The sequence below is a fragment of the Symphalangus syndactylus genome, chromosome 8, assembly GCF_028878055.3.
Source record: "Symphalangus syndactylus isolate Jambi chromosome 8, NHGRI_mSymSyn1-v2.1_pri, whole genome shotgun sequence".
NCBI classification, from domain to species: Eukaryota; Metazoa; Chordata; class Mammalia; order Primates; family Hylobatidae; genus Symphalangus; species Symphalangus syndactylus.
In genome coordinates this window covers 138246103-138260554 of record NC_072430.2, presented here as the reverse complement: position 1 = coordinate 138260554, position 14452 = coordinate 138246103, and the positions used below count along the sequence as shown (strand labels likewise).

The window sequence follows — 14452 nt, the reverse complement described above, 5'->3', positions numbered from 1 at the left end:
TTTTGAAAAGATCAACAAAATTGATAGACTGCTAGCAAGACTAATAAAGAAGAAAAGAGAGAAGAATCAAATAGATGCAATAAAAAATGAAAAAGGGGATATCACCACCGATCCCACAGAAATACAATCTACCATCAGAGAATACTACAAACACCTCTACGCAAATAAACTAGAAAATCCAGAAGAAATGGATAAATTCCTCGACAAATACACCCTCCAAGAATAAACCTGGAAGAAGTTGGATCTCTGAATAGACCAATAACAGGCTCTGAAATTGTGGCAATAATCAATAGCTTACCAACCAAAAAGAGTCCAGGACCTGATGGATTCACAGCCGAATTCTACCAGAGGTACAAGGAGGAACCGGTACCATTCCCTCTGAAACTATTCCAATTGATAGCAAAAGAGGGAATCCTCCCTAACACATTTTATGAGGCCAGCATTGTCCTGATACCAAAGCCTGGCAGAGACATAACCAAAAAAGAGAATTTCAGACCAATATCCTTGATGAACATTGATGCAAAAATCCTCAATAAAATACTGGCAAACCGAATCCAGCAGCACGTCAAAAAGCTTATACACCACGATCAAGTGGGCTTCATCCCTGGGATGCAAGGCTGGTTCAACATATGCAAATCAATAAATGTAATCCAGCATATAAACAGAACCAAAGACAAAAACCACACGATTATCTCAACAGATGCAGAAAAGGCCTTTGACAAAATTCAACAACCCTTCATACTAAAAACTCTCAATAAATTAGGTATTGATGAGATGTATTTCAAAACAATAAGAGCTATCTATGACAAATCCACAGCCAATATCATACTGAATGGGCAAAAACTGGAAGCATTCCCTTTGAAAACTGGCACAATTCAGGGATGCCCTCTCTCACCACTCCTATTCAACATAGTGCTGGAAGTTCTGGCCAGGGCAATTAGGCAGGAGAAGGAAATAAAGGGTATTCAATTAGGAAAAGAGGAAGTCAAATTGTCCCTGTTTGCAGATGACATGATTGTATATCTAGAAAACCCCATTGTCTCAGCCCAAAATCTCCTTAAGCTGATTAGCAACTTCAGCAAAGTCTCAGGATACAAAATCAATGTACAAAAATCACAAGCATTCTTATACATCAATAACAGACAAACAGAGCCATATCATGAGTGAACTACCATTCACAATTGCTTCAAAGAGAATAAAATACCTAGGAATCCAACTTACAAGGGACATGAAGGACCTCTTCAAGGAGAACTACAAACCACTGCTGAATGAAATAAAAGAGGATACAAACAAATGGAAGAACATTCCATGCTCATGGGTTGGAAGAATCAATATCGTGAAAATGGCCATACTGCCCAAGGTAATTTATAGATTCAATGCCATCCCCATCAAGCTACCAATGACTTTCTTCACAGAATTGGAAAAAACTACTTTAAAGTTCATATGGGACCAAAAAAGAGCCCACATCACCAAGTCAATCCTAAGCCAAAAGAACAAAGCTGGAGGCATCACGCTACCTGACTTCAAACTATACCACAAGGCTACAGTAACCAAAACAGCACGGTACTGGTACCAAAACAGAGATATAGATCAATGGAACAGAACAGAGCCCTCAGAAATAACGCCGCATATCTACAACTATCTGATCTTTGACAAACCTGACAAAAACAAGCAATGGGGAAAGGATTCCTTATTTAATAAATGGTGCTGGGAAAACTGGCTAGCCATATGTAGAAAGCTGAAACTGGATCCTTTCCTTACACCTTATACAAAAATTAATTCAAGACGGATTAAAGACTTACATGTTAGACCTAAAACCATAAAAACCCTAGAAGAAAACCTAGGCATTACCATTCAGGACATAGGCATGGGCAAGGACTTCATGTCTGAAACACCAAAAGCAATGGCAACAAAAGCCAAAATCGATGAATGGGATCTAATTAAACTAAAGAGCTTCTGCACAGCAAAAGAAACTACCATCAGAGTAAACAGGCAACCTACAAAATGGGAGAAAATTTTTGCAACCTACTCATCTGACAAAGGGCTAATATCCAGAATCTACAATGAACTCAAACAAATTTACAAGAAAAAAACAAACAACCCCATCAAAAAGTGGGCAAAGGACATGAACAGACACTTCTCAAAAGAAGACATTTATGCAGCCAAAACACACATGCAAAATCATCACTGGCCATCAGAGAAATGCAAATCAAAACCACAATGAGATACCACCTCACACCAGTTAGAATGGCCATCATTAAAAAGTCAGGAAACAACAGGTGCTGGAGAGGATGTGGAGAAATAGGAACACTTTTACACTGTTGGTGGGACTGTAAACTAGTTCAACCACTGTGGAAGTCAGTGTGGCGATTCCTCAGGGATCTAGAACTAGAAATACCGTTTGACCCAGCCATCCCATTACTGGGTATATACCCAAAGGACTATAAATCATGCTGCTATAAAGACACATGCACACGTATGTTTATTGTGGCACTATTCACAATAGCAAAGACTTGGAACCAACCCAAATGTCCAATAACGATAGACTGGATTAAGAAAATGTGGCACATATACACCATGGAATACTATGCAGCCATAAAAAATGATGAGTTCCTGTCCTTTGTTGGGACATGGATGAAACTGGAAATCATCATTCTCAGTAAACTATCACAAGGACAAAAAACCAAACACCGCATGTTCTCACTCATAGGTGGGAATTGAACAATGAGAACTCATGGACACAGGAAGGGGAACATCACACCCCGGGGACTGTTGTGGGGTGGGGGAAGGGTGAAGGGATAGCATTAGGAGATACATCTAATGCTAAATGACGAGTTAATGGGTGCAGCACAGCAACATGGCACATGGATACATATGTAACAAACCTGCACATTGTGCACATGTACCCCAAAACTTCAAGTACAATAAAAAAAATACAAAAATTAGCTGGGCGTGGTGGTGTGCACCTGTAATCCCAGCTATTCAGGAGGCTGAGGCACAAGAATCATTTGAACCCAGGAGGCAGAGGTTGCAGTGAGCCGAGATAGCCCCACTGCACTCCAGCCTGGGTGACAGAGTGACACTTTGTCTCAAAAAAAAAAAAAAAGAAAGGAGGAAACAAGGCACAGGATATATGAAAATTCTCTGTGCTGTTTCTTGCAACCTTGCATAAATCTAAATTTCTTCTAAAATGAAAAGTTTCATGGAAAAAAGTCCACAAACTGATAAAGGATAAATATCCTGAATATATAAATAACTTTTAAACCTCAATAATGAAGAGAAAACCCAATTTCTTAAAAAGGGGCATAGATATGAACATTTACCAAAGAACATATACAGATGGCAAACAGTCACATGTAAAGATGCTCAACATCATATTTAAATAGGAAAATCAAGTTAAAATTGCAATTTAATTTACATACCCATTAGAATAGCTGCAATCAAAAAGACTGACCATATCAAATGATATAGTTTAGATACCTGACTCCCTCAAGTCAAGTGTTGAAATTTGATCCCTAATGTTGGAGGTGGGGCTTAGTGGGAGGTATCTGGGTTATGGGGATGGATCTCTCACAAATGACCTAGTACGTTGTTCCCGATAATGGGTGAGTTTCTGTCTTATTGCTCCTGCAAGAACTGATTGTTAAAAAGATCCTGGCAACCCCTCCTTTTTCTCTTGCTTCTTTCTCACCATGTGATCAGCACCTTCCACCTTCACCTTCTGCCATGAGTGGAAGTAGCCCAAGTCTTTTGCCAGCAACAGATGTTGGTACCATGCTTCTTATACAGCCTGCAGAACTGAGGGCCAGATATTATCTCTTCTTTGTACATTACCCAGCCCAGGTATTCCTTTAGCGCAACACACAAAAAAAAACTAAACCACCAGGTGCAGGTGCTTGTGAGCATGAAGAGTGGCATAAAATAAAGCCCATGAGCCAGGAAAGGCGAGATGATGGGGGACCTTGATAGCTAGTGGGGGCCAGCAAGCCACAGGGCATCACCAGAATGTCTTGAGTGGGCCAAAGAGATGGTGTATTGTGTCGGGTATCATGTTCTCAGGGTAGACTGAAGGAAAGAAGCTGATGAGGGGAAGCAGCAGTAACTGACACCAGGGATTTCATAAAGACGTAGAAAGGTTATGTCCTAACACAGGCGGAGGCTCCACCTGGGCTTACCTGTTTCAGGAGGGCTCACAGGAAAGGAAAAAAAAAAAAGATGTTTAACTAAGGGAGCTGCCACATGACGCATGTGCATGTTTATCTGCACATCTTAATAGGGATGCCCAGGAAGGTGTAAACTGAAAAGAAAATACTAAGTGCCGCCCGTCTCCCACAAGTGAATGGAACCCTCCTGGCCAGCAGGACCCCAAAGAAACCTCCAAAACTGAGTCACAGTCACGACAGGACAGAAGCCTGGACACACCTCTTCTCACTCCCTCCCTTTTGTAGTTTAAACACAACTGACCCACTTTAATGTTAAAAGAGAGATGAGATGGACACAATGGATTTTTTGTGGCAATCAGACACCAAACTACACACAAGACCTCAAGCCACACCAGGCAAGAGTCGAGTCACGGGCACCTACATTTAAAGAATAAACTATGTTCCAACTGCCACAGAGTTTTTCTTTTTCTCTACCAGCTAAATAAGCACAGGTCTAGAGAAAAACAATGTTAAACAAGTGCAGCTCCACCAGACACTGACTAACTGACGCCCATCCCTTGTTCCATAAGCCACAAATACCACTTTCATTGGACAAGAAGTTGATTTCAGTAACTTTCTCCTGGTAAGAAGACCAGTGACTGGTGACCACAGACTGGTTCTGGCCAGTTTATGGAGACTGTGAATTTGAGTGCCTTTGTGCCCTCCTGAAGAGACCTTTTGATGTATAAGGCCTAATTGTAATCCATTTAAATGTGATGTCTCCACCCCAGGGTGAACATGGGTCATATGTAACATGCATGTGTGTTCAATACGCATGAGTCAGGATGGCCTTCATAAATATTCATAGCTCCTCCTGTAACCTGGTGAATATGTATGTTTAGCCAACTTGTTCAGCATAAAGCTCCTACCCCTACCCTTCTCTTTTCAAGGGCCTGTCTCTGGTCTTTGCCGGAGGCTATGCTTCCCAGCCAGCTAGACGGCCGCCTTGAAGGCTGTAACCTTTTCCAAGAAATAAAGACTCCTTTTCCAAACTCATACTTCTGTAATTTTTCAGTGAACAGAGGTGTAAAGGTGAAAGTGAGAAAACTGATCATAGCAAGAGGCAAAAAATGCTGGAGTGGGGGGATGGGCACTGATACTTCACTAAAAGAATTGTTAGAGAATGGCTGGGGCTCAAAGCCAACCCCACTCAGCATTGCTCTTGCAGGGATGTGGCTCTGTGAACCTCGGGGGACAGGAGAGACTTGCCTGACAGGCCCCCTGAGGCCAGAGAGCAGCGTCCTTGCTTCAGGGAGACCAGGGCAGTGATCATCCACCCCCATATCCCCAATAAGAGAAGAGTCTGTGAAACTCTTTTGGGGAAACACACTAGACAGTTTCCCTTCTTTCTAACAGTTTTTCTAGGACAAGATGACTTTATCTCCTGGCCTGGCTTCTGCGTGGAAGGAACTTCTCACCAGTTGGAAACGACAGCAGAAAGCAGAAGATAAGAGAAACATGAGCCTCCTTAAGTCGTGCCCCTTCTGAATCTCCTAATGATGTGGCCAGCTTCCAGTGCTCCAGTGACAGTGACCCGCTGTCCCTGCTCCTTGGGAAACGAGTAGTCTCCTGGGACGTGAGACTTCCAGTGTTAAACTGGGAATATTCTGGGCAAACCTGCATGGGTTGTCACCTTAGTGGGGAGTAGAGTTGCTAGGTTCCCGAAACACAAGGTTATAAGGAAAACTGGTAGCTGATAATAGACTTTGCCCTGGTGATCACTAATTAGTCACTGTTTGTGACCGTGTATTTAGCACATTAACAAAACAGAAAGTATTCTGTTCACTTTTTCTTTCTTTCTTGTTTTTTTTTGAGAGAGAGTCTTGTTCTGTTGCCCAGGCTGGAGTGCGGTGGTATGATCTCGGCTCACTGCAAACTCCATCTCCCAGGTTCAAGTGATTCTCCTGCCTCAGACTCAAGTAGCTATGATTACAGGTGCCCGCCACCACGATATGCTAATTTTTGTACTTTTAGTAGAGATGGGGTTTTGCCATGTTGGCCAGGCTGATCTCGAACTCCTGACCTCAGGTGATCTGACCGCCTCGGCCTCCCTAAGTGCTGAGATTACAGGCGTGAGCCACTGCGCCGGGCTGTATTTCTAATTAAACACTACTCACATAGAGCCACTGGACTGGGTCTAAAACAGTGCTGTTCAAGATGTGGTTTCCAGCTCGTTGTGTTACCTAACCACCTCAGCACAGGTGCAGACCCCGCAGGAAATGCTTAGAAATTCCTGTAGCAATTGGTGTTGCTATGTCAGCCAAGCAATCATCAGTAGTTTTGCATTTTATAGGGCTGTGGTTTATTTCATTTCACTTTCTAGTTTTTCATTTTTGTTATATGTTACAAAAAATTATGAATATATAATCAACTGCAGAAATTTTTTTTTCTATTCTTTAATCACTGATAGGTTGAGACTCTCTACTGCAAACTACTTAATTTCATGATGCCCTGCTGGAGTACAGAGATATATCTAAAATTTGTACAGGTTATGCTAACAAACAAGATGCTATAGGGTTTGGATCACAATCCTGAAAGACATAACCCCAAAACCCATAATCCCGAATGTTGAATTCTGAAATATTGATTCCCTAAGGATCCAAATCCCTAAGGTCTAACTCCCTGAAATCTAAACTCTCTAACAGCTAAAATCCCAAAAATCACAATCACAGGACAAGTTAATTTGGAGGTTTTTTTCCTTTTTTTTCTTTTACTTTTTCTTCTTTTTAGGTTTTTTCACAAGGTTAAATTGTCAGCATTATTTTTACAATTTGCTATGCTATGTATTTCATCTTCATATCATTTCCAACACTGAAGGCAGAGACTGTGTATAGACTTATGGAGAATTCTAATTCATTTTATGTTCACAAATTTGACTCCATGGAAGTGCATTAGCCCAAGGGTAAGTGTGTAAGCATTAGGCATGTATGTACAAATGTTGAAACGTCCTCAATAATGAAGAGATGTCCCTTTTGTACATCTGCATCTGTGAAAGATAAAATTTCTTGGCCGGGCGTGGTGGCCCACGCCTGTAATCCCAGGACTTTGGGAGGCTGAGGAGGGCAGATCATCTGAAGTCAGGAGTTCAAGACCAACCTGGCCAACATGGCAAAACCCCATGTCTACCAAAAATACAAAAATTTGCTGGCTGTGGTGGTGGGCGCCTGTAATTCCAGCTACCCAGGAGGCTGAGGCAGGAGAATCGCTTGAACTTGGGCAGCAGATATTGCAGTAAGCTGAGATCGCACCACTGCACTCCAGCCTGGGCAACAGAGCGAGACTCTGTCTCAAAAAAACAAACAAAAAAAATTTCTCAAGACTTGGGCACTTTAAGCACTGTGTATGCAGTGGTGACCCATAGAGGTTTCTGACTGACCTCATGACAAGTCTCAAGTCATTTTTCATGGTATTTCAGATGAGCAAAGCTGTAAACCTGAGTGCACAATATTATCAGCCACAATAATAAATGTTTATACTTTTCCTTTTTTAACCTATTACTTTAAGAACATGATTCATCTTCTCACAACTGATATGCCTATATGAAGGTCATTAGTGCACCTGAGGGTTTACACTTGCAAAGATACCTGTATGTTATTATTACCTATTTTATGGTGTAAAGTGGCCTATGAAGTGGTCTGTCATGTTTTTATATGTTTTTCAAATAAAACCCCTTTTAAAACGTAAACAGATCATCTTTTAAATACTTTTTAAAGTTATTTTTTCTGGAATTATATTTGTAGGACGTTGATCTCTCAGGCTCTTAACATTCAGGATTTTGGAATTTCAGGTCTTTTGGGACTGTGATCGCCTCCCAGGAGCCTCCACGTCAAGCATGTACATGTTTACTTGCACATCTTAGTGAGGGAGGCCCTGTGAGTTGTCCTTTCACTCTCTTGATAGTGTCCTTGATGCACAAAAGTGTTTATTTTGATGTCAAATTTGTCTGTGTTTTTTGTTGATGTTGTTTCTTATACACAACAATGTGTGTGTCACATCACAGAAACCATTTCCAAATCTGGGTCATAAATACTTCCCCAAATGTTTCCCTCTAAACTTTTACACTTCTGGCTTTTTTATTTAGCTATTTGATCCATTTCAAGTTAGTTTTTGCATATAAGGGTGCGTCTTCATTCTTTTGCATGTGGATATGCAGCTGTCGCAGCGACCTCTGTTGAAGAGATTATTCTTTCCCGTTTGAACAGTCTTGACACCATAGCAAAGACCAGTTGGCCAAGGATGTATGGGTTTATATCTGGATTCTCAACTCCATTCTACTGATCTGCATGTAAAAGACATTTTTGGGACAATCAGGGGAAATTTCATTATGCATTATGAGTGAGACAATATTAAAGAGCTATTGATTCTGTGAGGAGTGATAATGATATTGTGGCTATGTAACAAACTTTCCTTACTTTTTATATTTAGTGAAGTATTTGGGGATAGAATGATATCTCCAGCGTTTCCATTAAAAAATTACAGCCAAAAGTTATTTTAAAAAAAGAAACAAAAGAGCAGATACATGAATCAGTATAATAAAATATTGAAAATTATGTAACACAAAGATGGATATATGGGTGCTCATTACACTATAGTCTCTCCTTGCTATACGTTTGAAAACTTTGACAAAAAAAAAGTTGACATAAATAATCCTGGTGGGAGGCCTTGGCCTTGCCCACTAACAGCTTACTCTTAATTTGAATCTCAAGATGGAACCAGATCTTAAAGCAATGGGGGAAGCCCAGATCTTTTCTTGCTGTGCGGTCACCTCCCATCCCCAGTTCTTCAGAGCTACACTCACCCTACATGGTACAGAGTAATCCTGAATTCCTTCCTACTGGACCTAGTCATCAATTCTGCTGGAACTCACCAAAAACTAAAAAAGTCTGGGAGTGATTCCTTTTTTTTTTTTTCCTTAATTAAAACTATCTTGATGTTCTCCTGGATGATGATCTGCCATCTTCGTTAAAGTATTTAATTACAGCATTGGATGTAATTCCCCTGGATAGACTCAACGAGTTTTTGCTACTGGAGACCTTCAGGAAAATCCCCTGTGTAGGATCTGAGACACTGCATGCAGACACGTGTGTCCATGCACACACACAAACACACATGCACATACACAGGCACAGATGCACACTCCTTTAAGTGATGCTTTCTTCTCATCAGACACTTCAGACTATGACTCCTGTTGTCCAGCAAGATACAATGAATTGTATGCTTTTCCAAGACACAGCCTGCCCTTCTAAAATAAGGGAAGAGGAATCCAGTGTCCCTAGGTCTTTCAATGACAATTCACTTTTGTAGGTATGTTGTGTCCAAGGCTCTTTGTCAAAGGGCGCTCTTTAATATCTGAATTCCTCTTTGAGAATTTTCCTTCCTTTATTCTTAAATTTGTAAAGATACATATAAATATATAATTTTCCACATCTATAAAACCTCTTATACATACTTATTCTTTAATACATACATAAAACAATATATTTTTAGGCACATAAAACCATAAATCTATAAAATGATAAGTGGTTAATATGTTTCCTATTTTATAAATATATCTTTATATGATAGGTGATATAAAATCACGCATAGCTTTCTGTATCTCGAAAGCCCTCTGGGTGACCCTGTGAGCCACAAGGAACTCAGTGTGGGTTCAGGAAGTGGCAGGATCCCACAACTGGGTAGAGGGTGAGGCTGCAGTTAACACCTGGGTGGTGCTTGGTGCTGTAACTGAAGGAGGGTAAAGGGGAGAGAAGCACTTTGAAAAGCCTAGCCTCGTAGAGGCTTGCATCTCCTCACCTGTTCTTGCCAGGAGCTGAAAGCCTTGTCTCACTTGAAAGGCCTAAAACTGTAGTCTTCCTGTTTTTTACATTATTTCACTTTCCCATGAGTTGGCTGAAAAGTCAATCTTTTACCAAACAGCTGCCAATCTGTGAGAGATACAACTGTGTTACAAAGTCTACTGAACCTTGTAAGAAGCCAGAACATAGTCAAAATTGCATGGTCCATTGCTAAAATAGTAATAGATGAGGGATCATCAAACAATTCATGAAAATTCATATTATGAAAAACTTATGCATGGATTTCAAATTTCTTTGCACCAAACAAACTTTTACTAACTTGTTAAAACATGTCTGAAAAGGATCTAGTTTGAGGCACTAAGAAGGATAAGGCATCAGTTGGAAAAAAAGCCCCCATCAAAACAACATGAATTCTGCAACAATTGAAGCAACAGCATAAAATTTATGCTGAGATATGAGTGGAAGAATGGTGAAATCATTGATGCTTTAAAAAAAAGTTAATGGGGAAAATGGTCCAAAGAAATCTGCAGTTTACAAATGAGTAATTCCTTTTAAGAAGGGACAGGACAAGGTTGCAAATAAAGCCTACACCAGCAGACCATCCATATCAATTTGCAAGGAAACAATTAATCTTGCTCATGCTCTAACTGAAGAAGACTGACAATTAACAGCAGAAACAATAGCCAACACAATAGATTTCTCAGACAGGACAGTTTACACAATTCTGACAAAAATTTCAGTTGAACAAATTTTCCACTTGATGGGTGCCAAAACCGTTGCAGCCAGATCAGCTGCAGACAAGAAGGGACCCTTCTGTGGAAATTATAAACAAGTGGGATCAAGACCTTGGCCAGGCGCGGTGGCTCACACCTGTAATCCCAGCACTTTGGGATGCCGAGGCAGGCAGACCACCTGAGGTCAGGAGTTTGAGACTAGCCTGACCAACATAGAGAAACCGTGTCTCTACTAAAAACACAAAATTAGCCGGGTGTGGTGGCATGTGCCTGTAATCCCAGCTGCTCAGGAGGCTGAGGCAGGAGAATTGCTTGAACCCAGGAGGCGGAGGTTGCAGTGAGCCGAGATCACACCATCGCACTCCAGCCTGGACAACAACAGTGAAATTCTGTCTCAAAAAAAAAACAAACCTTGAAGTATCTCTTCAAAGATTGTAACAGAAGATGAAACATAAATTTACCAGTATGATACTGAAGACAAAACACAATCAAAGCAATGGCTACCAAGAGATGAAAGCAATCCAGTCAAATCAAAAGCAGACTGGACGAGACCAAACATCATGGTAACAGTTTTTTGGGTGGCTAAAGGCATTCTGCTTTATACTTTCTTCAGAGTCAAAGAAAGATAACATCTGCTTATCATTGTTGTTTTGAAGAAGTTAGCCAAATCTTTAGCAGAAAAACACCTGGGAAAGTTTGTGTCTATGTTGCATCCAAAGTAAAGACTTTTATCCAATTATTAAAAGAACATGTCAAATCTGTGAAGATGTCTCTGGTTTACTGGCAAGTAAAAACGCATAGTAAAGAACAACATGTCCAGTCTGAGAGTTGATTTGATTTTCATAAAATAAGTGTAAATATTTACATATATGCTTATATATAATTTCAACAAATGGAAACAGATGCATACAAAACTGCAAAGAACATTTTACTGCAGCAGGTAGTACAGGTTAGCTAAAAATGAAATTTTCATTTCTTACTGTGCTTTTAAATATTTTTCCAAAAATACTAAAGAAGTCATAATTGCTTGGAAGGCTTAGATGGGAGGATCACTTGAGCCCAGGAGTTTGAGTCCAGCCAGGGCACCATAGCAATACTCTGTTTCAAAATTTTAAAAATGTAGTGGAAATTATGAACAATTAACCAATTGTATACACATACATACTAACGAGGCCATTATATAAAAGTTGCTAACCAACAAGCATATGGATGGCACAAAATAATTTTTTACACAGAAAATAAATTTTAGATGCAACAAACACAAATGTCGAATCCCAGTTCAGTAAGGAATCTTTTTAAATATTCAAAGCCAGAATACTTTTAATATGCTAAAGGAGCAATGACTTACCATAGGCAGTGGCTTTCCCTGATTGCAGTTGATACCACCAGTGAAGATCGTATTGGGCATCACAGGTTTGGGATACTCCAAAACAAAGTCCATTCACAACAACTAAATTGATGTGTGACTGTAGAGATCATATGCCATGACAGGTGTTTGGAGAATTTCAGAGGCTATGTTTAAGGCATTTTTGAAAAAATATGGGCAAAATAAACACTCCTCTAAGTAGAAAATGTGGTTCCATGCTCTCTCCTTAAAACTCATGGCAACCAGGCCGGGCGCAGTGGCTCACGTCTGTAATTCCAGCACTTTGGGAGGCCGAGGCAGGCGGATCACGATGTTAGGAGATAGAGACCATCCTGGCTAACATGGTGAAACCCCGTCTCTACTAAAAATACAAAAAAAAATTAGCCAGGCGTGGTGGCGGGCACCTGTAGTCCCAGCTACTTGGGAGGCTAAGGCAGAAGAATGGTGTGAACCCAGGAGGTGGAGTTTGCAGTGAGCCAAGATCCCACCACTACACTCCATCCAGCCTGGGTGACAGAGCGAGACTCCGTCTCAAAAAAAAAAAAAATAAATAAAAATAATAATAATAATAAAAAGTCATGGCATCCAAAAACCCTGAGACATATCTAGGGCTGTAGGAAAGAGAAGCAGGGCACTGTGCACCTTCTTCAAGATGATGACAAAGTATTCCTCTGGTGAAGACCACAGAGGGGAGGGAGAAATATTTGGCAACAATTAAGCCACACACAGCTAAAGGATCCAGAAACACTGCATCAAAAGAACTCTCCTTTAAGTATTCTACTAATTTTCAGTCATTAAACAAACTCCTGCAATGTGAAAAATTAAATTCTAAACATTTGGATGAACTCATTAATAGAGAAAATAAGCTTCGTACTTCTGCTTCCCATTGAGCATTGGCAAAAGCCATGAACTCCAGGTCTGGATCCTCCAGGGTATATGAGGTTGAATAAGTCTTCACTGTGCAATTCAGTAATCTTCCCAGTTGCCAACTCACCTCTGGCCTGACTATGACCACCTCATGCCCCCTGAGAATGAGTTTCTCCACCACCAACCGCATGGTGAACCAGTGGCTCCCATCCATGGGCACTACCAGCGGCTTCCCAGCCTTGGCAAAGCCACAGGTCAGCAGTAGACACACATATAGGGGAAGGAGGCCATTCCGCCCAGCAGAAGCCATCAGAGAACTTCAGCCCAGAGTGAGCAGCTGGGATTCTAAGCTACCGTGATACAGTAGGTGGGAGAAGTAAAGGCACAAAACCTGACCCCAATAGAGGGCATATAGTCATTTGTTCATTAAAAAAAAAAAAAATCACAATCACTGCCAATGAATTACTCATAATAATATATGAGTAGCATTTGCTGAGATACCTACTTGTACGTTTTCCACACATGAGTCCCTTATGTTCTTTGCCTTGGGGACAGATCATGCCCTGTGCTGCAATGGCGGTTTAGAAGCAGAATTATTCAGCAACACTTTTGGACCTTAACAACTCAGAACGATAAAAAGGAAAGTAAATTTGAATAAAGTTCATATTTTTGAAATGTGTTTCAAAGCAAAATTTCGATGTTATCCTCAGATAATCAAAAGCTCTCTGCCAAGAAAGGAACTGGCATCTCATGTGCCAAGGACAGACAGTAAGGCGTCAGCACTGACTTCCTAACTGGCAGGAAATGGGGGCTCACCTGCGTCTCTGCAATGCACAGACATTGTTGCTTCCATTTCCAAACCCTGAGAGGCCTTTGAAAGGCTGAAACAAGATTGAAAACCCCGCCTCCATGAACCCTTCCAGAGCTTTGATGGAATGTGACCGTCACCTATTGCAAATGGCTTTCCTCAGATATGTTGCCTGCACTGTGGAGTTGTGGCCCTATCCTTGCCTAAGCACTCTGCTGAGCTGCATCTCTCAGCCTGCTCTGCTTCCTTATTCTGAATAGAGCTGTAGGCCTCTGCTGTGGGCTCACCCCACCTGTCTGGAGCCTTCTTTCAGGAATATGTATTGGTCACCCCCAGTATCCTGAGCACCCCTTGAAGACAGAGGTTATGTCTTCTTCCTATTTTCATCCTCCTTCCACAGCACCCATGCTATACCTGGCATAGAGGAAGTTCACGGAATTCTTGTTGCATTGGGCTGAATTACATCATGGAGATTTCCATGGATTAGCCCAGCAGTGTGTGTCAGTTAACACCCCAAGGAACATTTAGTGAGGGAATCAGCAGCCAACCTCAGGGCATAATTCTTGTAGGAGCACAAGATGGCCCCCTCCAGGACGCATTAATGGGTACTAGACATTGCTTAGTCACCTGTCCTTTGGTGACTGGCACACTGGCAGATGACTGTCCTTGAAAAACAAACA

General features: G+C 41.1%; 1 pseudogene; it reads right to left on the bottom strand.

Annotated features, from left to right (window-relative positions):
• Positions 1-10092: 10092 nt before the first annotated feature.
• On the bottom strand, positions 10093-13274 carry LOC129488830 (UDP-glucuronosyltransferase 1A7-like; annotated as a pseudogene).
• Between the last annotated feature and the right edge of the window lie 1178 nt (positions 13275-14452).